This window comes from Styela clava, chromosome 1, assembly GCF_964204865.1.
Source record: "Styela clava chromosome 1, kaStyClav1.hap1.2, whole genome shotgun sequence".
Taxonomy (NCBI): domain Eukaryota; kingdom Metazoa; phylum Chordata; class Ascidiacea; order Stolidobranchia; family Styelidae; genus Styela; species Styela clava.
The window spans coordinates 19,519,057-19,539,884 of NC_135250.1; the positions used below are offsets into that span (position 1 = coordinate 19,519,057).

At 33.5% G+C, this 20,828-nt stretch overlaps 46 non-coding genes across 46 annotated transcripts; all 46 read right to left on the reverse strand.

The window, feature by feature from the left end:
- Positions 1–450: 450 nt before the first annotated feature.
- LOC144429720 (U6 spliceosomal RNA) lies at positions 451–557 on the reverse strand. Its single transcript, XR_013479035.1, has one exon. It is a non-coding gene; the product is annotated as a U6 spliceosomal RNA (small nuclear RNA).
- Positions 558–890: 333 nt separating this feature from the next.
- Positions 891–997, reverse strand: LOC144429885 (U6 spliceosomal RNA). The gene has a single exon (XR_013479142.1). It is a non-coding gene; the product is annotated as a U6 spliceosomal RNA (small nuclear RNA).
- Positions 998–1,330: 333 nt separating this feature from the next.
- LOC144429661 (U6 spliceosomal RNA) lies at positions 1,331–1,437 on the reverse strand. The gene has a single exon (XR_013478960.1). It is a non-coding gene; the product is annotated as a U6 spliceosomal RNA (small nuclear RNA).
- A 751-nt stretch (positions 1,438–2,188) lies between these two features.
- LOC144429722 (U6 spliceosomal RNA) lies at positions 2,189–2,295 on the reverse strand. The gene has a single exon (XR_013479037.1). It is a non-coding gene; the product is annotated as a U6 spliceosomal RNA (small nuclear RNA).
- Positions 2,296–2,628: 333 nt separating this feature from the next.
- Positions 2,629–2,735, reverse strand: LOC144429670 (U6 spliceosomal RNA). Its single transcript, XR_013478967.1, has one exon. It is a non-coding gene; the product is annotated as a U6 spliceosomal RNA (small nuclear RNA).
- A 333-nt stretch (positions 2,736–3,068) lies between these two features.
- Positions 3,069–3,175, reverse strand: LOC144430227 (U6 spliceosomal RNA). The gene has a single exon (XR_013479388.1). It is a non-coding gene; the product is annotated as a U6 spliceosomal RNA (small nuclear RNA).
- A 333-nt stretch (positions 3,176–3,508) lies between these two features.
- Positions 3,509–3,620, reverse strand: LOC144430432 (U6 spliceosomal RNA). Its single transcript, XR_013479539.1, has one exon. It is a non-coding gene; the product is annotated as a U6 spliceosomal RNA (small nuclear RNA).
- Positions 3,621–3,791: 171 nt separating this feature from the next.
- Positions 3,792–3,898, reverse strand: LOC144430562 (U6 spliceosomal RNA). Its single transcript, XR_013479610.1, has one exon. It is a non-coding gene; the product is annotated as a U6 spliceosomal RNA (small nuclear RNA).
- Positions 3,899–4,249: 351 nt separating this feature from the next.
- On the reverse strand, positions 4,250–4,356 carry LOC144429825 (U6 spliceosomal RNA). The gene has a single exon (XR_013479094.1). It is a non-coding gene; the product is annotated as a U6 spliceosomal RNA (small nuclear RNA).
- Positions 4,357–4,798: 442 nt separating this feature from the next.
- On the reverse strand, positions 4,799–4,905 carry LOC144430359 (U6 spliceosomal RNA). The gene has a single exon (XR_013479486.1). It is a non-coding gene; the product is annotated as a U6 spliceosomal RNA (small nuclear RNA).
- A 337-nt stretch (positions 4,906–5,242) lies between these two features.
- LOC144429996 (U6 spliceosomal RNA) lies at positions 5,243–5,349 on the reverse strand. The gene has a single exon (XR_013479247.1). It is a non-coding gene; the product is annotated as a U6 spliceosomal RNA (small nuclear RNA).
- Positions 5,350–5,682: 333 nt separating this feature from the next.
- Positions 5,683–5,789, reverse strand: LOC144429663 (U6 spliceosomal RNA). Its single transcript, XR_013478961.1, has one exon. It is a non-coding gene; the product is annotated as a U6 spliceosomal RNA (small nuclear RNA).
- A 332-nt stretch (positions 5,790–6,121) lies between these two features.
- Positions 6,122–6,228, reverse strand: LOC144429636 (U6 spliceosomal RNA). Its single transcript, XR_013478935.1, has one exon. It is a non-coding gene; the product is annotated as a U6 spliceosomal RNA (small nuclear RNA).
- A 333-nt stretch (positions 6,229–6,561) lies between these two features.
- Positions 6,562–6,668, reverse strand: LOC144430007 (U6 spliceosomal RNA). The gene has a single exon (XR_013479258.1). It is a non-coding gene; the product is annotated as a U6 spliceosomal RNA (small nuclear RNA).
- A 334-nt stretch (positions 6,669–7,002) lies between these two features.
- Positions 7,003–7,109, reverse strand: LOC144430419 (U6 spliceosomal RNA). The gene has a single exon (XR_013479530.1). It is a non-coding gene; the product is annotated as a U6 spliceosomal RNA (small nuclear RNA).
- A 334-nt stretch (positions 7,110–7,443) lies between these two features.
- On the reverse strand, positions 7,444–7,550 carry LOC144429906 (U6 spliceosomal RNA). Its single transcript, XR_013479161.1, has one exon. It is a non-coding gene; the product is annotated as a U6 spliceosomal RNA (small nuclear RNA).
- Positions 7,551–7,884: 334 nt separating this feature from the next.
- On the reverse strand, positions 7,885–7,991 carry LOC144430127 (U6 spliceosomal RNA). The gene has a single exon (XR_013479349.1). It is a non-coding gene; the product is annotated as a U6 spliceosomal RNA (small nuclear RNA).
- A 333-nt stretch (positions 7,992–8,324) lies between these two features.
- Positions 8,325–8,430, reverse strand: LOC144429858 (U6 spliceosomal RNA). Its single transcript, XR_013479114.1, has one exon. It is a non-coding gene; the product is annotated as a U6 spliceosomal RNA (small nuclear RNA).
- Positions 8,431–8,762: 332 nt separating this feature from the next.
- On the reverse strand, positions 8,763–8,869 carry LOC144430061 (U6 spliceosomal RNA). The gene has a single exon (XR_013479312.1). It is a non-coding gene; the product is annotated as a U6 spliceosomal RNA (small nuclear RNA).
- Positions 8,870–9,202: 333 nt separating this feature from the next.
- On the reverse strand, positions 9,203–9,309 carry LOC144429526 (U6 spliceosomal RNA). Its single transcript, XR_013478826.1, has one exon. It is a non-coding gene; the product is annotated as a U6 spliceosomal RNA (small nuclear RNA).
- A 333-nt stretch (positions 9,310–9,642) lies between these two features.
- On the reverse strand, positions 9,643–9,749 carry LOC144429948 (U6 spliceosomal RNA). The gene has a single exon (XR_013479194.1). It is a non-coding gene; the product is annotated as a U6 spliceosomal RNA (small nuclear RNA).
- A 333-nt stretch (positions 9,750–10,082) lies between these two features.
- On the reverse strand, positions 10,083–10,189 carry LOC144429528 (U6 spliceosomal RNA). Its single transcript, XR_013478828.1, has one exon. It is a non-coding gene; the product is annotated as a U6 spliceosomal RNA (small nuclear RNA).
- A 333-nt stretch (positions 10,190–10,522) lies between these two features.
- Positions 10,523–10,629, reverse strand: LOC144429844 (U6 spliceosomal RNA). Its single transcript, XR_013479101.1, has one exon. It is a non-coding gene; the product is annotated as a U6 spliceosomal RNA (small nuclear RNA).
- Positions 10,630–10,962: 333 nt separating this feature from the next.
- On the reverse strand, positions 10,963–11,069 carry LOC144429647 (U6 spliceosomal RNA). Its single transcript, XR_013478947.1, has one exon. It is a non-coding gene; the product is annotated as a U6 spliceosomal RNA (small nuclear RNA).
- Positions 11,070–11,402: 333 nt separating this feature from the next.
- On the reverse strand, positions 11,403–11,509 carry LOC144429845 (U6 spliceosomal RNA). Its single transcript, XR_013479102.1, has one exon. It is a non-coding gene; the product is annotated as a U6 spliceosomal RNA (small nuclear RNA).
- A 333-nt stretch (positions 11,510–11,842) lies between these two features.
- On the reverse strand, positions 11,843–11,949 carry LOC144429611 (U6 spliceosomal RNA). The gene has a single exon (XR_013478906.1). It is a non-coding gene; the product is annotated as a U6 spliceosomal RNA (small nuclear RNA).
- Positions 11,950–12,282: 333 nt separating this feature from the next.
- Positions 12,283–12,389, reverse strand: LOC144430483 (U6 spliceosomal RNA). Its single transcript, XR_013479558.1, has one exon. It is a non-coding gene; the product is annotated as a U6 spliceosomal RNA (small nuclear RNA).
- Positions 12,390–12,722: 333 nt separating this feature from the next.
- LOC144429904 (U6 spliceosomal RNA) lies at positions 12,723–12,829 on the reverse strand. Its single transcript, XR_013479160.1, has one exon. It is a non-coding gene; the product is annotated as a U6 spliceosomal RNA (small nuclear RNA).
- A 333-nt stretch (positions 12,830–13,162) lies between these two features.
- LOC144429847 (U6 spliceosomal RNA) lies at positions 13,163–13,269 on the reverse strand. Its single transcript, XR_013479103.1, has one exon. It is a non-coding gene; the product is annotated as a U6 spliceosomal RNA (small nuclear RNA).
- A 333-nt stretch (positions 13,270–13,602) lies between these two features.
- Positions 13,603–13,709, reverse strand: LOC144429650 (U6 spliceosomal RNA). Its single transcript, XR_013478949.1, has one exon. It is a non-coding gene; the product is annotated as a U6 spliceosomal RNA (small nuclear RNA).
- Positions 13,710–14,042: 333 nt separating this feature from the next.
- On the reverse strand, positions 14,043–14,149 carry LOC144429576 (U6 spliceosomal RNA). Its single transcript, XR_013478875.1, has one exon. It is a non-coding gene; the product is annotated as a U6 spliceosomal RNA (small nuclear RNA).
- A 333-nt stretch (positions 14,150–14,482) lies between these two features.
- Positions 14,483–14,589, reverse strand: LOC144430485 (U6 spliceosomal RNA). Its single transcript, XR_013479559.1, has one exon. It is a non-coding gene; the product is annotated as a U6 spliceosomal RNA (small nuclear RNA).
- Positions 14,590–14,903: 314 nt separating this feature from the next.
- On the reverse strand, positions 14,904–15,010 carry LOC144429651 (U6 spliceosomal RNA). Its single transcript, XR_013478950.1, has one exon. It is a non-coding gene; the product is annotated as a U6 spliceosomal RNA (small nuclear RNA).
- Positions 15,011–15,343: 333 nt separating this feature from the next.
- LOC144429972 (U6 spliceosomal RNA) lies at positions 15,344–15,450 on the reverse strand. Its single transcript, XR_013479213.1, has one exon. It is a non-coding gene; the product is annotated as a U6 spliceosomal RNA (small nuclear RNA).
- A 333-nt stretch (positions 15,451–15,783) lies between these two features.
- LOC144429614 (U6 spliceosomal RNA) lies at positions 15,784–15,890 on the reverse strand. Its single transcript, XR_013478909.1, has one exon. It is a non-coding gene; the product is annotated as a U6 spliceosomal RNA (small nuclear RNA).
- Positions 15,891–16,223: 333 nt separating this feature from the next.
- Positions 16,224–16,330, reverse strand: LOC144430486 (U6 spliceosomal RNA). The gene has a single exon (XR_013479560.1). It is a non-coding gene; the product is annotated as a U6 spliceosomal RNA (small nuclear RNA).
- Positions 16,331–16,663: 333 nt separating this feature from the next.
- Positions 16,664–16,770, reverse strand: LOC144430587 (U6 spliceosomal RNA). Its single transcript, XR_013479619.1, has one exon. It is a non-coding gene; the product is annotated as a U6 spliceosomal RNA (small nuclear RNA).
- A 333-nt stretch (positions 16,771–17,103) lies between these two features.
- On the reverse strand, positions 17,104–17,210 carry LOC144429887 (U6 spliceosomal RNA). Its single transcript, XR_013479143.1, has one exon. It is a non-coding gene; the product is annotated as a U6 spliceosomal RNA (small nuclear RNA).
- Positions 17,211–17,543: 333 nt separating this feature from the next.
- LOC144430380 (U6 spliceosomal RNA) lies at positions 17,544–17,650 on the reverse strand. Its single transcript, XR_013479507.1, has one exon. It is a non-coding gene; the product is annotated as a U6 spliceosomal RNA (small nuclear RNA).
- A 333-nt stretch (positions 17,651–17,983) lies between these two features.
- LOC144429725 (U6 spliceosomal RNA) lies at positions 17,984–18,090 on the reverse strand. Its single transcript, XR_013479043.1, has one exon. It is a non-coding gene; the product is annotated as a U6 spliceosomal RNA (small nuclear RNA).
- Positions 18,091–18,423: 333 nt separating this feature from the next.
- On the reverse strand, positions 18,424–18,530 carry LOC144430591 (U6 spliceosomal RNA). The gene has a single exon (XR_013479620.1). It is a non-coding gene; the product is annotated as a U6 spliceosomal RNA (small nuclear RNA).
- Positions 18,531–18,863: 333 nt separating this feature from the next.
- On the reverse strand, positions 18,864–18,970 carry LOC144429890 (U6 spliceosomal RNA). The gene has a single exon (XR_013479144.1). It is a non-coding gene; the product is annotated as a U6 spliceosomal RNA (small nuclear RNA).
- A 333-nt stretch (positions 18,971–19,303) lies between these two features.
- LOC144430383 (U6 spliceosomal RNA) lies at positions 19,304–19,410 on the reverse strand. Its single transcript, XR_013479510.1, has one exon. It is a non-coding gene; the product is annotated as a U6 spliceosomal RNA (small nuclear RNA).
- Positions 19,411–19,743: 333 nt separating this feature from the next.
- On the reverse strand, positions 19,744–19,850 carry LOC144429728 (U6 spliceosomal RNA). Its single transcript, XR_013479046.1, has one exon. It is a non-coding gene; the product is annotated as a U6 spliceosomal RNA (small nuclear RNA).
- Positions 19,851–20,183: 333 nt separating this feature from the next.
- On the reverse strand, positions 20,184–20,290 carry LOC144429745 (U6 spliceosomal RNA). The gene has a single exon (XR_013479057.1). It is a non-coding gene; the product is annotated as a U6 spliceosomal RNA (small nuclear RNA).
- A 334-nt stretch (positions 20,291–20,624) lies between these two features.
- Positions 20,625–20,731, reverse strand: LOC144430205 (U6 spliceosomal RNA). Its single transcript, XR_013479366.1, has one exon. It is a non-coding gene; the product is annotated as a U6 spliceosomal RNA (small nuclear RNA).
- Positions 20,732–20,828: the final 97 nt, after the last annotated feature.

The following is a 20,828-nucleotide window of genomic DNA, read 5'->3' on the forward strand; positions in this document are numbered from 1 at the left end:
CGTAAAATTTATTAAAATTCGAGATTTCCCACAAAATAGAGGAATCTAATCTTCTCTGTATCGTTCCAATTTTTTCATATGTACACTCGAAAGTAGTACACTTCACACACTCCCAGTGGTCGTATATGTACGTAGTAATTAGAAGTCAAATATCTATTATGGTGGCTGTAATAGTAGTAGCTAAATGTTTCCTCCAAAATTATCATTGGTTGAAGGTATTTAATTTAAATACGATATGTCTGTTTAACCCTGCTAAAACGATTAAGAGGAGAAACAAACGGTTATATAAAATTTTACCATCGATTGAAAGTTTATAACTTGGAATTTTCACTCATCGATTCATACTTTTTAGACAAATAGTCAAATTAACTGGTTTAATTGAACAGATATTGAACTGTTAGTAATATTCCACTTTTTTCCTGAAATTGAGTGAAATTAGAGATTTCCCACAAAACAGAGGAACGCTTCACGATTGTGCGTGTCATCCTTGCGCAGGGGCCATGCTAATCTTCTCTGTATCGCTCAAATTTTTTCATATGTACACTCGAAAGTAGTACACTCCACACACTCCCAGTGGTCGTATATGTACGTAGTAATTAGAAGTCAAATATCTAGTATGGTGGCTGTAATAGTAGTAGCAAAATGTTTCCTCCGAAATTACCATTGGTTGAAGGTATTTAATTTAAATACGATATGTCTGTTTAAGAGGAGAAACAAACCGTTATATATGATATTACCATTGATTGAAAGTTTATAACTTAGACTTTTCACTCATCGATTCATACTTTTTAGACAAATAGTCAAATTAACTGGTTTAATTGAACAGAGTTTGAACTGTTAGTAATATTTCAATTTTTTCGTAAATTTTATTAAAATTAGAGATTTCCCACAAAACAGAGGAACGCTTAACGATTGTGCGTGTCATCCTTGCGCAGGGGCCATGCTAATCTTCTCTGTATCGCTCAAATTTTTTCATATGTACACTCGAAAGTAGTACACTCCACACACTCCCAGTGGTCGTATATGTACGTAGTAATTAGAAGTCAAATATCTATTATGGTGGCTGTAATAGTAGTAGCAAAATGTTTCTTCCGAAATTACCATTGGTTGAAGGTATTTAATTTAAATACGATATGTCTGTTTAAGAGGAGAAACAAACCGTTATATATGATATTACCATTGATTGAAAGTTTATAACTTAGACTTTTCACTCATCGATTCATACTTTTTAGACAAATAGTCAAATTAACTGGTTTAATTGAACAGAGTTTGAACTGTTAGTAATATTTCAATTTTTTCGTAAATTTTATTAAAATTAGAGATTTCCCACAAAACAGAGGAACGCTCCACGATTGTGCGTGTCATCCTTGCGCAGGGGCCATGCTAATCTTCTCTGTATCGTTCCAATTTTTTCATATGTACACTTGAAAGTAGTACACTTCACACACTCCCAGTGGTCGTATATGTACGTAGTAATTAGAAATCAAATATCTATTATGGTGGCTGTAATAGTAGTAGCTAAATGTTTCCTCCGAAATTACCATTGGTTGAAGGTATTTAATGTAAATACGATATGTCTGTTTAAGAGGAGAAACAAACCGTTATATAAAATAATACCATTGATTGAAAGTTTATAACTTGGAATTTTCACTCATCGATTCATACTTTTTAGACAAATACTCAAATTAACTGGTTTAATTGAACAGAGATTGAACTGTTAGTAATATTCCCCTTTTTTCGTAAACTTTATTAAAATTCGAGATTTCCCACAAAATAGAGGAATCTAATCTTCTCTGTATCGTTCCAATTTTTTCATATGTACACTCGAAAGTAGTACACTTCGCACACTCCCAGTGGTCGTATATGTACGTAGTAATTTGAAGTCAAATATCTATTATGGTGGCTGTAATAGTAGTAGCTAAATGTTTCCTCCAAAATTACCATTGGTTGAAGGTATTTAATTTAAATACGATATGTCTGTTTAACCCTGCTAAAACGCTTAAGAGGAGAAACACACCGTTATATAAAATAATACCATCGATTGAAAGTTTATAACTTGGAATTTTCACTCATCGATTCATACTTTTTAGACAAATAGTCAAATTAACTGGTTTAATTGAACAGAGATTGAACTGTTAGTAATATTCCACTTTTTTCCTGAAATTGAGTGAAATTAGAGATTTCCCACAAAACAGAGGAACGCTTCACGATTGTGCGTGTCATCCTTGCGCAGGGGCCATGCTAATCTTCTCTGTATCGCTCAAATTTTTTCATATGTACACTCGAAAGTAGTACACTCCACACACTCCCAGTAGTCGTATATGTACGTAGTAATTGGAAGTCAAATATCTAATATGGTGGCTGTAATAGTAGTAGCAAAATGTTTCCTCCGAAATTACCATTGGTTGAAGGTATTTAATTTAAATACGATATGTCTGTTTAAGAGGAGAAACAAACCGTTATATATGATATTACCATTGATTGAAAGTTTATAACTTAGACTTTTCACTCATCGATTCATACTTTTTAGACAAATAGTCAAATTAACTGGTTTAATTGAACAGAGTTTGAACTGTTAGTAATATTTCAATTTTTTCGTAAATTTTATTAAAATTAGAGATTTCCCACAAAACAGAGGAACGCTCCACGATTGTGCGTGTCATCCTTGCGCAGGGGCCATGCTAATCTTCTCTGTATCGTTCCAATTTTTTCTTATGTACACTCGAAAGTAGTACACTCCACACACTCCCAGTGGTCGTATATGTACGTAGTAACTAGAAGTCAAATATCTATTATAGTGGCTGTAATAGTAGTAGCAAAATGTTTCCTCCGAAATGACCATTGGTTGAAGGTATTTAATTTAAACACGATATGTCTGTTCAAGAGGAGAAACAAACCGGTATATATGATATTACCATCGATTGAAAGTTTATAATTTGGGCTTTTTACTCATCAATTCATACTTTTTGGACAAATATTCGAATTCACTGGTGTAATTAAACAGAGATTGAACTCTTAGTAATATTCCACTTTTTTCCTGAAATTGAGTGAAATTAGAGATTTCCCACAAAATAGAGGAACGCTTCACGATTGTGCATGCCATCCTTGCCCAGGGGCCATGCTAATCTTCCCTGTATCGTTCCATTTTTTCCATAAGTACACTCGAAAGTAGTACACTCCACACACTCCCAGTGGTCGTATATGTACGTAGTTATTAGAAGTCAAATATCTATTATGGTGGCTGTAATAGTAGTAGCAAAATGTTTCTTCCGAAATTACCATTGGTTGAAGGTATTTAATTTAAATACGATATGTCTGTTTAAGAGGAGAAACAAACCGTTATATATGATATTACCATCGATTGAAAGTTTATAACTTGGGCTTTTTACTCATCAATTCATACTTTTTGGACAAATAGTCGAATTAACTGGTTTAATTGAACATAGATTGAACTCTTAGTAATATTCCACTTTTTTCCTGAAATTGAGTGAAATTAGAGATTTCCCACAAAACAGAGGAACGCTTCACGATTGTGCGTGTCATCCTTGCGCAGGGGCCATGCTAATCTTCTCTGTATCGCTCATCGCTCAAAATATGTCTGTATAAGAGAAGAAACAAACCGTTATATATGATATTACCATAGATTGAAAGTTTATAACTTGGAATTTTCACTCATCGATTCATACTTTTTAGACAAATAGTCAAATTAACTGGTTTAATTGAACAGAGATTGAACTGTTAGTAATATTCCACTTTTTTCGTAAAATTTATTAAAATTAAAGATTTCCCACAAAATAGAGGAACGCTTCACGATTGTGCGTGTCATCCTTGCGCAGGGGCCATGCTAATCTTCTCTGTATCGTTCCAATTTTTTCATATGTACACTCGAAAGTAGTACACTTCACACACTCCCAGTGATCGTATATGTACGTAGTAATTTGAAGTCAAATGTCTATTATGGTGGCTGTAATAGTAGTAGCTGAATGTTTCCTCCGAAATTACCATTGGTTGAAGGTATTTAATTTAAATACGATATGTCTGTTTAACCCTGCTAAAACGCTTAGCAGGAGAAACAAACCGTTATATAAAATAATACCATCGATTGAAAGTTTATAACTTGGAATTTTCACTCATCGATTCATACTTTTTAGACAAATAGTCAAATTAACTGGTTTAATTGAACAGAGATTGAACTGTTAGTAATATTCCACTTTTTTCCTGAAATTTAGTGAAATTAGAGATTTCCCACAAAACAGAGGAACGCTTCACGATTATGCGTGTCATCCTTGCGCAGGGGCCATGCTAATCTTCTCTGTATCGCTCAAATATTTTCATATGTACACTCGAAAGTAGTACACTCCACACACTTCCAGTGGTCGTATATGTACGTAGTAATTAGAAGTCAAATATCTATTATGGTGGCTGTAATAGTAGTAGCTAAATGTTTCCTCCGAAATTACCATTGGTTGAAGATATTTAATTTAAATACGATATGTCTGTTTAAGAGGAGAAACAAACCGTTATATAAAATAATACCATCGATTTAAAGTTTATAACTTGGAATTTTCACTCATCGATTCATACTTTTTAGACAAATAGTCAAATTAACTGGTTTAATTGAACAAACCGTTATATATGATATTACCATTGATGGAAAGTTTATAACTTAGACTTTTCACTCATCGATTCATACTTTTCAGACAAATAGTCAAATTAACTGGTTTAATAGAACAGAGTTTGAACTGTTAATAATATTTCACTTTTTTCCTAAAATTTATTAAAATTAGAGATTTCCCAAAAAATAGAGGAACGCTTCACGATTGTGCGTGTCATCCTTGCGCAGGGGCCATGCTAATCTTCTCTGTATCGTTCCAATTTTTTCATATGTACACTCGAAAGTAGTACACTACACACACTCCCAGTGGTCGTATATGTACGTAGTAATTGGAAGTCAAATATCTATTATGGTGGCTGTAATAGTAGTAGCAAAATGTTTCCTTCGAAATGACCATTGGTTGAAGGTATTTAATTTAAATACGATATGTCTGTTTAAGAGGAGAAATAAACCGGTATATATGATATTACCATCGATTGGAAGTTTATAATTTGGGCGTTTTACTCATCAATTCATAATACTTTTTGGACAAATAGTCATTCGACACTGGTGTAATTAAACAGAGATTGAACTGTTAGTAATATTCCACTTTTTTCCTGAAATTGAGTGAAATTAGAGATTTCCCACAAAAAAGAGGAACGCTTCACGATTGTGCGTGCCATCCTTGCCCAGGGGCCATGCTAATCTTCCCTGTATCGTTCCATTTTTTTCTTAAGTACACTCGAAAGTAGTACACTCCACACACTCCCAGTGGTCGTATATGTACGTAGTAATTAGAAGTCAAATATCTATTATGGTGGCTGTAATAGTAGTAGCAAAATGTTTCCTCCGAAATGACCATTGGTTGAAGGTTTTAATTTAAATACGATATGTCTGTTTAAGAGGAGAAATAAACCGGTATATATGATATTACCATCGATTGAAAGTTTATAATTTGGGCGTTTTACTCATCAATTCATACTTTTTGGACAAATAGTCATTCGACACTGGTGTAAATAAACAGAGATTGAACTCTTAGTAATATTCCACTTTTTTCCTGAAATTGAGTGAAATTAGAGATTTCCCACAAAACAGAGGAACGCTTCACGATTGTGCGTGTCATCCTTGCGCAGGGGCCATGCTAATCTTCTCTGTATCGTTCCATTTTTTTCATAAGTACACTCGGAAGTAGTACAATCCACACACTCCCAGTGGTCGTATATGTACGTAGTAATTAGAAGTCATATATCTATTATGGTGGCTGTAATAGTAGTAGCAAAATGTTTCCTCCGAAATGACCATTGGTTGAAGGTATTTAGTTCAAATACGATATGTCTGTTTAAGAGGAGAAACAAACCGTTATATATGATATTACCATTGATTGAAAGTTTATACCTAGACTTTTCACTCATCGATTCATACTTCTCAGACAAATAGTCAAATTAACTGGTTTAATAGAACAGAGTTTGAACTGTTAATAATATTTCACTTTTTTCGTAAAATTTATTAAAATTAGAGATTTCCCAAAAAATAGAGGAACGCTTCACGATTGCGCGTGTCATCCTTGCGCATGGGCCATGCTAATCTTCTCTGTATCGTTCCAATTTTTTCATATGTACACTCGAAAGTAGTACACTACACACACTCCCAGTGGTCGTATATGTACGTAGTAATTAGAAGTCAAATATCTATTATGGTGGCTGTAATAGTAGTAGCAAAATATTTCCTCCGAAATGACCATTGGTTTAAGGTATTTAATTTAAATACGATATGTCTGTTTAAGAGGAGAAACAAACCGTTATATATGATATTACCATCGATTGAAAGTTTATAACGTGGAATTTTCACTCATCGATTCATATTTTTTAGACAAATAGTCAAATTAACTGGTTTAATTGAACAGAGATTGAACTGTTAGTAATATTCCACTTTTTTCCTGAAATTGAGTGCAATTAGAGATTTCCCACAAAAAAGAGGAACGCTTCACGATTGTGCGTGCCATCCTTGCCCAGGGGCCATGCTAATCTTCCCTGTATCGTTCCATTTTTTTCTTAAGTACACTCGAAAGTAGTACACTCCACACACTCCCAGTGGTCGTATATGTACGAAGTAATTAGAAGTCAAATATCTATTATGGTGGCTGTAATAGTAGTAGCAAAATGTTTCCTCCGAAATGACCATTGGTTCAAGGTATTTAATTTAAATACGATATGTCTGTTTAAGAGGAGAAACAAACCGGTATATATGATATTACCATCGATTGAAAGTTTATAATTTGGGCTTTTTACTCATCAACTCATACTTTTTGGACAAATAGTCATTCGACACTGGTGTAATTAAACAGAGATTGAACTCTTAGTAATATTCCACTTTTTTCCTGAAATTGATTGAAATTAGAGATTTCCCACAAAATAGAGGAACGCTTCACGATTGTGCGTGCCATCCTCGCCCAGGGGCCATGCTAATCTTCCCTGTATCGTTCCATTCTTTTCATAAGTACACTGGAAAGTAGTACACTCTACACACTCCCAGTGGTCGTATATGTACGTAGTAATTAGAAGTCAATTATCTATTATGGTGGCTGTAATAGTAGTAGCAAAATATATCCTCCGAAATGACCATTGGTTGAAGGTATTTAATTTAAATACGATATGTCTGTTTAAGAGGAGAAACAAACCGTTATATATGATATTACCATCGATTGAAAGTTTATAACTTGGAATTTTCACTCATCGATTCATACTTTTCAGACAAATAGTCAAATTAACTGGTTTAATTGAACAGAGATTGAACTGTTAGTAATATTCCACACTTTTCCTGAAATTGAGTGAAATTAGAGATTTCCCACAAAAAAAGAGGAACGCTTCACGATTGTGCGTGTCATCCTTGCGCAGGGGACATGCTAATCTTGTCTGTATCGCTCAAATTTTTTCATATGTACACTCGAAAGTAGTACACTCCACACGCTCCCAGTGGTCGTATATGTACGTAGTAATTAGAAGTCAAATATCTACTATGATGGCTGTAATAGTAGTAGCAAAATGTTTCCACCGAAATTACCATTGGTTGAAGGTATTTAATTTAAATACGATATGTCTGTTTAAGAGGAGAAACAAACCGGTATATATGATATTACCATCGATTGAAAGTTTATAATTTGGGCTTTTTACTCATCAATTCATACTTTTTGGACAAATAGTCATTCGACACTGGTGTAATTAAACAGAGATTGAACTCTTAGTAATATTCCACTTTTTTCTTGAAATTGATTGAAATTAGAGATTTCCCACAAAATAGAGGAACGCTTCACGATTGTGCGTGCCATCCTTGCCCAGGGGCCATGCTAATCTTCCCTGTATCGTTCCATTTTTTTCATAAGTACACTCGAAAGTAGTACACTCCACACACTCCCAGTGGTCGTATATGTACGTAGTAATTAGAAGTCCAATATCTATTATGGTGGCTGTAATAGTAGTAGCAAAATGTTTCCTCCGAAATTACCATTGGTTGAAGGTATTTAATTTAAATACGATATGTCTGTTTAAGAGGAGAAACAAACCGTTATATATGATATTACCATCGATTGAAAGTTTATAACTTGGATTTTTCACTCATCGATTCATACTTTTTAGAGAAATAGTCAAATTAACTGGTTTAATTGAACAGAGATTGAACTGTTAGTAATATTCCACTTTTTTCCTGAAATTGAGTGAAATTAGAGATTTCCTACAAAAAATAGGAACGCTTCACGATTGTGCGTGTCATCCTTGCGCAGGGGACATGCTAATCTTCTCTGTATCGCTCAAATTTTTCATATGTACACTCGAAAGTAGTACACTCCACACACTCCCAGTGGTCGTATATGTACGTAGTAATTAGAAGTCCAATATCTACTATGATGGCTGTAATAGTAGTAGCAAAATGTTTCCACCGAAATTACCATTGGTTGAAGGTATTTAATTTAAATACGATATGTCTGTTTAAAAGGAGAAAAAACCGTAATATGTAATATTACCATTGATTGAAAGTTTATAACTTAGACTTTTCACTCATCGATTCATACTTTTTAGACAAATAGTCAAATTAACTGGTTTAATTGAACAGAGATTGAACTGTTAATAATATTTCACTTTTTTCGTAAAATTTATTAAAATTAGAGATTTCCCAAAAAATAGAGGAACGCTTCACGATTGTGCGTGTCATCCTTGCGCAGGGGACATGCTAATCTTGTCTGTATCGCTCAAATTTTTTCATATGTACACTCGAAAGTAGTACACTCCACACACTCCCAGTGGTCGTATATATACGTAGTAATTAGAAGTCAAATATCTACTATGATGGCTGTAATAGTAGTAGCAAAATGTTTCCACCGAAATTACCATTGGTTGAAGGTATTTAATTTAAATAGGATATGTCTGTTTAAGAGGAGAAAAAAACCGTAATATATAATATTACCATTGATTGAAAGTTTATAACTTAGACTTTTCACTCATCGATTCATACTTTTTAGACAAATAGTCAAATTAACTGGTTTAATTGAACAGAGTTTGAACTGTTAATAATATTTCACTTTTTTCGTAAAATTTATTGAAATTAGAGATTTCCCAAAAAATAGAGGAATGCTTCACGATTGTGCGTGTCATCCTTGCGCAGGGGCCATGCTAATCTTCTCTGTATCGTTCCAATTTTTTCATATGTACACTCGAAAGTAGTACACTTCACATACTCCCAGTGGTCGTATATGTACGTAGTAATTAGAAGTCAAATATCTATTATGGTGGCTGTAATAGTAGTAGCAAAATATTTCCTCCGAAATGACCATTGATTGAAGGTATTTAATTTAAATACGATATGTCTGTTTAAGAGGAGAAACAAACCGTTATATATGATATTACCATCGATTGAAAGTTTATAACTTGGAATTTTCACTCATCGATTCATACTTTTTAGAGAAATAGTCAAATTACCTGGTTTAATTGAACAGAGATTGAACTGTTAGTAATATTCCACTTTTTTCCTGAAATTGAGTGAAATTAGAGATTTCCCACAAAAAATAGGAACGCATCACGATTGTGCGTGTCATCCTTGCGCAGGGGACATGCTAATCTTGTCTGTATCGCTCAAATTTTTTTATATGTACACTCGAAAGTAGTACACTCCACACACTCCCAGTGGTCGTATATATACGTAGTAATTAGAAGTCAAATATCTACTATGATGGCTGTAATAGTAGTAGCAAAATGTTTCCACCGAAATTACCATTGGTTGAAGGTATTTAATTTAAATACGATATGTCTGTTTAAGAGGAGAAAAAAACCGTAATATATAATATTATCATTGATTGAAAGTTTATAACTTAGACTTTTCACTCATCGATTCATACTTTCTAGACAAATAGTCAAATTAACTGGTTTAATTGAACAGAGTTTGAACTGTTAATAATATTTCACTTTTTTCGTAAAATTTATTAAAATTAAAGATTTCCCAAAAAATAGAGGAATGCTTCACGATTGTGCGTGTCATCCTTGCGCAGGGGCCATGCTAATCTTCTCTGTATCGTTCCAATTTTTTCATATGTACACTCGAAAGTAGTACACTTCACATACTCCCAGTGGTCGTATATGTACGTAGTAATTAGAAGTCAAATATCTATTATGGTGGCTGTAATAGTAGTAGAAAAATATTTCCTCCGAAATGACCATTGGTTTAAGGTATTTAATTTAAATACGATATGTCTGTTTAAGAGGAGAAACAAACCGTTATATATGATATTACCATCGATTGAAAGTTTATAACTTGGAATTTTCACTCATCGATTCATACTTTTTGGAGAAATAGTCAAATTAACTGGTTTAATTGAACAGAGATTGAACTGTTAGTAATATTCCACTTTTTTCCTGAAATTTAGTGAAATTAGAGATTTCCCACAAAAAAGAGGAGCGCTTCACGATTGTGCGTGTCATCCTTGCGCAGGGGACATGCTAATCTTCTCTGTATCGCTCAATTTTTTTCATATGTACACTCGAAAGTAGTACACTCCACACACTCCGAGTGGTCGTATATGTACGTAGTAATTAGAAGTCAAATATCTATTATGTTGGCTGTATAAGTAGTAGCAAAATGTTTTCTCCGAAATTACCATTGGTTGAAGGTATTTAATTTAAATAAGATATGTCTGTTTAAGAGGAGAAACAAACCGTTATATATGATATTACCATTGATTGAAAGTTTATAACTTAGACTTTTCACTCATCGATTCATACTTTTTAGACAAATAGTCAAATTTACTGGTTTAATAGAACAGAGTTTGAACTGTTAATAATATTTCAATTTTTTCGTAAAATTTATTAAAATTAGAGATTTCCCAAAAAATAGAGGAACGCTTCACGATTGTGCGTGTCATCCTTGCGCAGGGGCCAGGCTAATCTTCTCTGTATCGTTCCAATTTTTTCATATGTACACTCGAAAGTAGTACACTACACACACTCCCAGTGGTCGTATATGTACGTAGTAATTAGAAGTCAAATATCTATTATGGTGGCTGTAATAGTAGTAGCAAAATATTTCCTCCGAAATGACCATTGGTTTAAGGTATTTAATTTAAATACGATATGTCTGTTTAAGAGGAGAAACAAACCGTTATGTATGATATTACCATCGATTGAAAGTTTATAACTTGGAATTTTCTCTCATCGATTCATACTTTCTAGAAAAATAGTCAAATTAACTGGTTTAATTGAACAGAGATTGAACTGTTAGTAATATTCCACTTTTTTCCTGAAATTGAGTGAAATTAGAGATTTCCCACAAAAAAGAGGAGCGCTTCACGATTGTGCGTGTCATCCTTGCGCAGGGGACATGCTAATCTTCTCTGTATCGCTCAATTTTTTTCATATGTACACTCGAAAGTAGTACACTCCACACACTCCGAGTGGTCGTATATGTACGTAGTAATTAAAAGTCAAATATCTATTATGGTGGCTGTAATAGTAGTAGCAAAATGTTTCCACCGAAATTACCATTGGTTGAAGGTATTTAATTTAAATACGATATGTCTGTTTAAGAAGAGAAACAAACCGTAATATATAATATTACCATTGATTGAAAGTTTATAACTTAGACTTTTCACTCATCGATTCATACTTTTCAGACAAATAGTCAAATTAACTGGTTTAATTGAACAGAGTTTGAACTGTTAATAATATTTCACTTTTTTCGTAAAATTTAATAAAATTAGAGATTTTCCAAAAAATAGAGGAACGCTTCACGATTGTGCATATCATCCTTGCGCAGGGGCCATGCTAATCTTCTCTGTATCGTTCCAATTTTTTCATATGTACACTCGAAAGTAGTACACTTCACATACTCCAAGTGGTCGTATATGTACGTAGTAATTAGAAGTTAAATATCTATTATGGTGGCTGTAATAGTAGTAGCAAAATGTTTCCTCCGAAATGACCATTGGTTGAAGGTATTTAATTTAAATACGATATGTCTGTTTAAGAGGAGAAACAAACCGGTATATATGATATTACCATCGATTGAAAGTTTATATTTTGGGCTTTTTACTCATCAATTCATACTTTTTGGACAAATAGTCGAATTCACTGCTGTAATTAAACAGAGATTGAACTTTTAGTAATATTCCACTTTTTTCCTGAAATTGAGTGAAATTAGAGATTTCCCACAAAATAGAGGAACGCTTCACGATTGTGCGTGCCATCCTTACCCAGGGGCCATTCTAATCTTCCATGTATCGTTCCATTTTTTTCATAAGTACACTCGAAATTAGTACACTCCACACACTCCCAGTAGTCGTATATGTACGTAGTAATTAGAAGTCAAATATCTATTATGATGGCTGTAATAGTAGTAGCAAAATGTTTTCTCCGAAATTACCATTGGTTGAAGGTATTTAATTTAAATAAGATATGTCTGTTTAAGAGGAGAAACAAACCGTTATATATGATATTACCATTGATTGAAAGTTTATAACTTAGACTTTTCACTTATCGATTCATACTTTTTAGACAAATAGTCAAATTAACTGGTTTAATAGAACAGAGTTTGAACTGTTAATAATATTTCACTTTTTTCGTAAAATTTATTAAAATTAGAGATTTCCCAAAAAATAGAGGAACGCTTCACGATTGTGCGTGTTATCCTTGGGCAAGGGCCATGCTAATCTTCTCTGTATCGTTCCAATTTTTTCATTTGTACACTCGAAAGTAGTACACTACACACACTCCCAGTGGTCGTATGTGTACGTAGTAATTAGAAGTCAAATATCTATTACGGTGGCTGTAATAGTAGTAGCAAAACGTTTCCTTCGAAATTACCTTTGGTTGAAGGTATTTAATTTAAATACGTTATGTCTGTTTAAGAGGAGAAACAAACCGTTATATATGATATTACCATTGATTGAAAGTTTATAACTTGGAATTTTCACTCATCGATTCATACTTTTTAGACAAATAGTCAAATTAACTGGTTTAATTGAACAGAGATTGAACTGTTAGTAATATCCCACTTTTTTCCTGAAATTTAGTGAAATTAGAGATTTCCCACAAAAAAGAGGAGCGCTTCACGATTGTGCGTGTCATCCTTGCGCAGGGGACATGCTAATCTTCTCTGTATCGCTCAATTTTTTTCATATGTACACTCGAAAGTAGTACACTCCACACACTCCGAGTGGTCGTATATGTACGTAGTAATTAGAAGTCAAATATCTATTATGTTGGCTGTATAAGTAGTAGCAAAATGTTTTCTCCGAAATTACCATTGGTTGAAGGTATTCAATTTAAATAAGATATGTCTGTTTAAGAGGAGAAACAAACCGTTATATATGATATTACCATTGATTGAAAGTTTATAACTTAGACTTTTCACTCATCGATTCATACTTTTTAGACAAATAGTCAAATTTACTGGTTTAATAGAACAGAGTTTGAACTGTTAATAATATTCCAATTTTTTCGTAAAATTTATTAAAATTAGAGATTTCCCAAAAAATAGAGGAACGCTTCACGATTGTGCGTGTCATCCTTGCGCAGGGGCCAGGCTAATCTTCTCTGTATCGTTCCAATTTTTTCATATGTACACTCGAAAGTAGTACACTACACACACTCCCAGTGGTCGTATATGTATGTAGTAATTAGAAGTCAAATATCTATTATGGTGGCTGTAATAGTAGTAGCAAAATATTTCCACCGAAATTACCATTGGTTGAAGGTATTTAATTTAAATACGATATGTCTGTTTAAGAAGAGAAACAAACCGTAATATATAATATTACCATTGATTGAAAGTTTATAACTTAGACTTTTCACTCATCGATTCATACTTTTCAGACAAATAGTCAAATTAACTGGTTTAATTGAACAGAGTTTGAACTGTTAATAATATTTCACTTTTTTCGTAAAATTTAATAAAATTAGAGATTTTCCAAAAAATAGAGGAACGCTTCACGATTGTGCATGTCATCCTTGCGCAGGGGCCATGCTAATCTTCTCTGTATCGTTCCAATTTTTTCATATGTACACTCGAAAGTAGTACACTTCACACACTCCAAGTTGTCGTATATGTACGTAGTAATTAGAAGTTAAATATCTATTATGGTGGCTGTAATAGTAGTAGCAAAATGTTTCCTCCGAAATGACCATTGGTTGAAGGTATTTAATTTAAATACGATATGTCTGTTTAAGAGGAGAAACAAACCGGTATATATGATATTACCATCGATTGAAAGTTTATATTTTGGGCTTTTTACTCATCAATTCATACTTTTTGGACAAATAGTCGAATTCACTGCTGTAATTAAACAGAGATTGAACTTTTAGTAATATTCCACTTTTTTCCTGAAATTGAGTGAAATTAGAGATTTCCCACAAAATAGAGGAACGCTTCACGATTGTGCGTGCCATCCTTACCCAGGGGCCATTCTAATCTTCCATGTATCGTTCCATTTTTTTCATAAGTACACTCGAAATTAGTACACTCCACACACTCCCAGTAGTCGTATATGTACGTAGTAATTAGAAGTCAAATATCTATTATGATGGCTGTAATAGTAGTAGCAAAATGTTTTCTCCGAAATTACCATTGGTTGAAGGTATTTAATTTAAATAGGATATGTCTGTTTAAGAGGAGAAACAAACCGTTATATATGATATTACCATTGATTGAAAGTTTATAACTTAGACTTTTCACTCATCGATTCATACTTTTTAGACAAATAGTCAAATTAACTGGTTTAATAGAACAGAGTTTGAACTGTTAATAATATTTCACTTTTTTCGTTTTTCCCCAAAAAATAGAGGAACGCTTCACGATTGTGCGTGTCATCCTTGCGCAGGGGCCAGGCTAATCTTCTCTGTATCGTTCCAATTTTTTCATATGTACACTCGAAAGTAGTACATTACACACACTCCCAGTGGTCGTATATGTACGTAGTAATTAGAAGTCAAATATCTATTATGGTGGCTGTAATAGTAGTAGCAAAATATTTCCTCCGAAATGACCATTGGTTTAAGGTATTTAATTTAAATACGATATGTCTGTTTAAGAGGAGAAACAAACCGTTATGTATGATATTACCATCGATTGAAAGTTTATAACTTGGAATTTTCTCTCATCGATTCATACTTTCTAGACAAATAGTCAAATTAACTGGTTTAATTGAATAGAGATTGAACTGTTAGTAATATTCCACTTCTTTCCTGAAATTGAGTGAAATTAGAGATTTCCCACAAAAAAGAGGAGCGCTTCACGATTGTGCGTGTCATCTTTGCGCAGGGGACATGCTAATCTTCTCTGTATCGCTCAATTTTTTTCATATGTACACTCGAAAGTAGTACACTCCACACACTCCGAGTGGTCGTATATGTACGTAGTAATTAAAAGTCAAATATCTATTATGGTGGCTGTAATAGTAGTAGCAAAATGTTTCCACCGAAATTACCATTGGTTGAAGGTATTTAATTTAAATACGATATGTCTGTTTAAGAAGAGAAACAAACCGTAATATATAATATTACAATTGATTGAAAGTTCATAACTTAGACTTTTCACTCATCGATTCATACTTTTCAGACAAATAGTCAAATTAACTGGTTTAATTGAACAGAGTTTGAACTGTTAATAATATTTCACTTTTTTCGTAAAATTTAATAAAATTAGAGATTTTCCAAAAAATAGAGGAACGCTTCACGATTGTGCGTGTCATTCTTGCGCAGGGGCCATGCTAATCTTCTCTGTATCGTTCCAATTTTTTCATATGTACACTCGAAAGTAGTACACTTCACATACTCCAAGTGGTCGTATATGTACGTAGTAATTAGAAGTTAAATATCTATTATGGTGGCTGTAATAGTAGTAGCAAAATGTTTCCTCCGAAATGACCATTGGTTGAAGGTATTTAATTTAAATACGATATGTCTGTTTAAGAGGAGAAACAAACCGGTATATATGATATTACCATCGATTGAAAGTTTATATTTTGGGCTTTTTACTCATCAATTCATACTTTTTGGACAAATAGTCGAATTCACTGCTGTAATTAAACAGAGATTGAACTTTTAGTAATATTCCACTTTTTTCCTGAAATTGAGTGAAATTAGAGATTTCCCACAAAATAGAGGAACGCTTCACGATTGTGCGTGCCATCCTTACCCAGGGGCCATTCTAATCTTCCATGTATCGTTCCATTTTTTTCATAAGTACACTCGAAATTAGTACACTCCACACACTCCCAGTAGTCGTATATGTACGTAGAAATTAGAAGTCAAATATCTATTATGGTGGCTGTAATAGTAGTAGCAAAATGTTACCTCCGAAATGACCATTGGTTGAAGGTATTTAATTTAAATACGATATGTCTGTTTAAGAGGAGAAACAAACCGTTATATATGATATTACCATCGCTTGAAAGTTTATAACTTGGAATTTTCACTCATCGATTCATACTTTTTAGAGAAATAGTCAAATTAACTGGTTTAATTGAACAGAGATTGAACTGTTAGTAATATTCCACTTTTTTCGTAAAATTTATTAAAATTAGAGATTTCCCACAAAATAGAGGAACGCTTCACGATTGTGCGTGTCATCCTTGCGCAGGGGCCATGCTAATCTTCTCTGTATCGTTCCAATTTTTTCATATGTACACTCGAAAGTAGTACACTACACACACTCCCAGTGGTCGTATATGTACGTAGTAATTAGAAGTCAAATATCTATTATGGTGGCTGTAATAGTAGTAGCAAAATATTTCCTCCGAAATGACCATTGGTATAAGGTATTTAATTTAAATACGATATGTCTGTTTAAGAGGAGAAACAAACCGTTATATATGATATTACCATCGATTGAAAGTTTATAACTTGGAATTTTCACTCATCGATTCATACTCTTTAGACAAATAGTCAAATTAACTGGTTTAATTGAACAGAGATTGAACTGTTCGTAATATTCCACTTTTTTCCTGAAATTGAGTGAAATTAGAGATTTCCCACAAAAAAGAGAAACGCTTCACGACTGTGCGTGTCATCCTTTCGCAGGGGACATGCTAATCTTCTCTGTATCGCTCAAATTTTTTCATATGTACACTCGAAAGTAGTACACTCCACACACTCCCAGTGGTCGTATATGTACGTAGTAATTAGAAGTCAAATATCTATTATGGTGGCTGTAATAATAGTAGCCAAATGTTTCCTCCGAAATGACCATTGGTTGAAGGTATTTAATTTAAATACGATATGTCTGTTTAAGAGGAGAAACAAACCGGTATTTATGATATTACCATCGATTGAAAGTTTATAATTTGGGCTTATTACTCATCAATTCCTACTTTTTGGACGAATACTCGAATTCACTGGTGTAATTATACAGAGATTTAACTCTTAGTAATATTCCACTTTTTTCCTGAAATTGAGTGAAATTAGAGATTTCCCACAAAATAGAGGAACGCTTCACGATTGTGCGTGTCATCCTTGCCCTGGGGCCATGCTAATCTTCCCTGTACTGTTCCATTTTTTCCATAAGTACACTCGAAAGTAGTACACTACACACACTCCCAGTGGTCGTATATGTACGTAGTAATTTGAAGTCAGATATCTATTATGGTGGCTGTACTAGTAGTAGCAAAATATTTCCTCCGAAATGACCATTGGTTGAAGGTATTTTATTTAAATACGATATGTCTGTTTAAGAGGAGAAACAAACCGTTATATATGATATTACCATCGATTGAAAGTTTATAACTTGGAATTTTCACTCATCGATTCATACTTTTTAGACAAATAGTCAAATTAACTGGTTTAATAGAACAGAGATTGAACTGTTAGTAATATTCCACTTTTTTCCTGAAATTGAGTGAAATTAGGGATTTCTCACAAAACAGAGGAACGCTTCACGATTGTGCGTGTCATCCTTGCGCAGGGGCCATGCTAATCTTCTCTGTATCGCTCAAATTTTTTCATATGTACACTCGAAAGTAGTACACTCCACACACTCCCAGTGGTCGTATATATACGTAGTAATTAGAAGTCAAATATCTATTATGATGGCTGTAATAGTAGTAGCAAAATGTTACCTCCGAAATGACCATTGGTTGAAGGTATTTAATTTAAATACGATATGTCTGTTTAAGAGGAGAAACAAACCGTTATATATGATATTACCATCGCTTGAAAGTTTATAACTTGGAATTTTCACTCATCGATTCATACTTTTTAGAGAAATAGTCAAATTAACTGGTTTAATTGAACAGAGATTGAACTGTTAGTAATATTCCACTTTTTTCGTAAAATTTATTAAAATTAGAGATTTCCCACAAAATAGAGGAACGCTTCACGATTGTGCGTGTCATCCTTGCGCAGGGGCCATGCTAATCTTCTCTGTATCGTTCCAATTTTTTCATATGTACACTCGAAAGTAGTACACTACACACACTCCCAGTGGTCGTATATGTACGTAGTAATTAGAAGTCAAATATCTATTATGGTGGCTGTAATAGTAGTAGCAAAATATTTCCTCCGAAATGACCATTGGTATAAGGTATTTAATTTAAATACGATATGTCTGTTTAAGAGGAGAAACAAACCGTTATATATGATATTACCATCGATTGAAAGTTTATAACTTGGAATTTTCACTCATCGATTCATACTCTTTAGACAAATAGTCAAATTAACTGGTTTAATTGAACAGAGATTGAACTGTTCGTAATATTCCACTTTTTTCCTGAAATTGAGTGAAATTAGAGATTTCCCACAAAAAAGAGAAACGCTTCACGACTGTGCGTGTCATCCTTTCGCAGGGGACATGCTAATCTTCTCTGTATCGCTCAAATTTTTTCATATGTACACTCGAAAGTAGTACACTCCACACACTCCCAGTGGTCGTATATGTACGTAGTAATTAGAAGTCAAATATCTATTATGGTGGCTGTAATAATAGTAGCCAAATGTTTCCTCCGAAATGACCATTGGTTGAAGGTATTTAATTTAAATACGATATGTCTGTTTAAGAGGAGAAACAAACCGGTATTTATGATATTACCATCGATTGAAAGTTTATAATTTGGGCTTATTACTCATCAATTCCTACTTTTTGGACGAATACTCGAATTCACTGGTGTAATTATACAGAGATTTAACTCTTAGTAATATTCCACTTTTTTCCTGAAATTGAGTGAAATTAGAGATTTCCCACAAAATAGAGGAACGCTTCACGATTGTGCGTGTCATCCTTGCCCTGGGGCCATGCTAATCTTCCCTGTACTGTTCCATTTTTTCCATAAGTACACTCGAAAGTAGTACACTACACACACTCCCAGTGGTCGTATATGTACGTAGTAATTTGAAGTCAGATATCTATTATGGTGGCTGTACTAGTAGTAGCAAAATATTTCCTCCGAAATGACCATTGGTTGAAGGTATTTTATTTAAATACGATATGTCTGTTTAAGAGGAGAAACAAACCGTTATATATGATATTACCATCGATTGAAAGTTTATAACTTGGAATTTTCACTCATCGATTCATACTTTTTAGACAAATAGTCAAATTAACTGGTTTAATAGACCAGAGATTGAACTGTTAGTAATATTCCACTTTTTTCCTGAAATTGAGTGAAATTAGGGATTTCTCACAAAACAGAGGAACGCTTCACGATTGTGCGTGTCATCCTTGCGCAGGGGCCATGCTAATCTTCTCTGTATCGCTCAAATTTTTTCATATGTACACTCGAAAGTAGTACACTCCACACACTCCCAGTGGTCGTATATGTACGTAGTAATTAGAAGTCAAATATCTATTATGATGGCTGTAATAGTAGTAGCAAAATGTTTTCTCCGAAATTACCATTGGCTGAAGGTATTTAATTTAAATAAGATATGTCTGTTTAAGAGGAGAAACAAACCGTTATATATGATATTACCATTGATTGAAAGTTTATAACTTAGACTTTTCACTCATCGATTCATACTTTTTAGACAAATAGTCAAATTAAATGGTTTAATAGAACAGAGTTTGAACTGTTAATAATATTTCACTTTTTTCGTAAAATTTATTAAAATTAGAGATTTCCCAAAAAATAGAGGAACGCTTCACGATTGTGCGTGTCATCCTTGCGTAGGGGCCATGCTAATCTTTTCTGTATCGTTCCAATTTTTTCATATGTACACTCGAAAGTAGTACACTACACACACTCCCAGTGGTCGTATATGTACGTAGTAATTAGAAGTCAGATATCTATTATGGTGGCTGTACTAGTAGTAGCAAAATATTTCCTCCGAAATGACCATTGGTTTAAGGTATTTAATTTGAATACGATATGTCTGTTTAAGAGGAGAAACAAACCGTTATATATGATATTACCATCGATTGAAAGTTTTTAACTTGGAATTTTCACTCATCGATTCATACTTTTTAGACAAATAGTCAAATTAACTGGTTTAATTGAACAGAGATTGAACTGTTAGTAATATTCCACTTTTTTCCTGAAATTGAGTGAAATTAGAGATTTCTCACAAAAAAAGAGGAGCGCTTCACGATTGTGCGTGTCATCCTTTCGCAGAGGACATGCTAATCTTCTCTGTATCGCTCAATTTTTTTCATATGTACACTCGAAAGTAGTACACTCCACACACTCCGAGTGGTCGTATATGTACGTAGTAATTAGAAGTCAAATATCTATTATGGTGGCTGTAACAGTAGTAGCAAAATGTTTCCACCG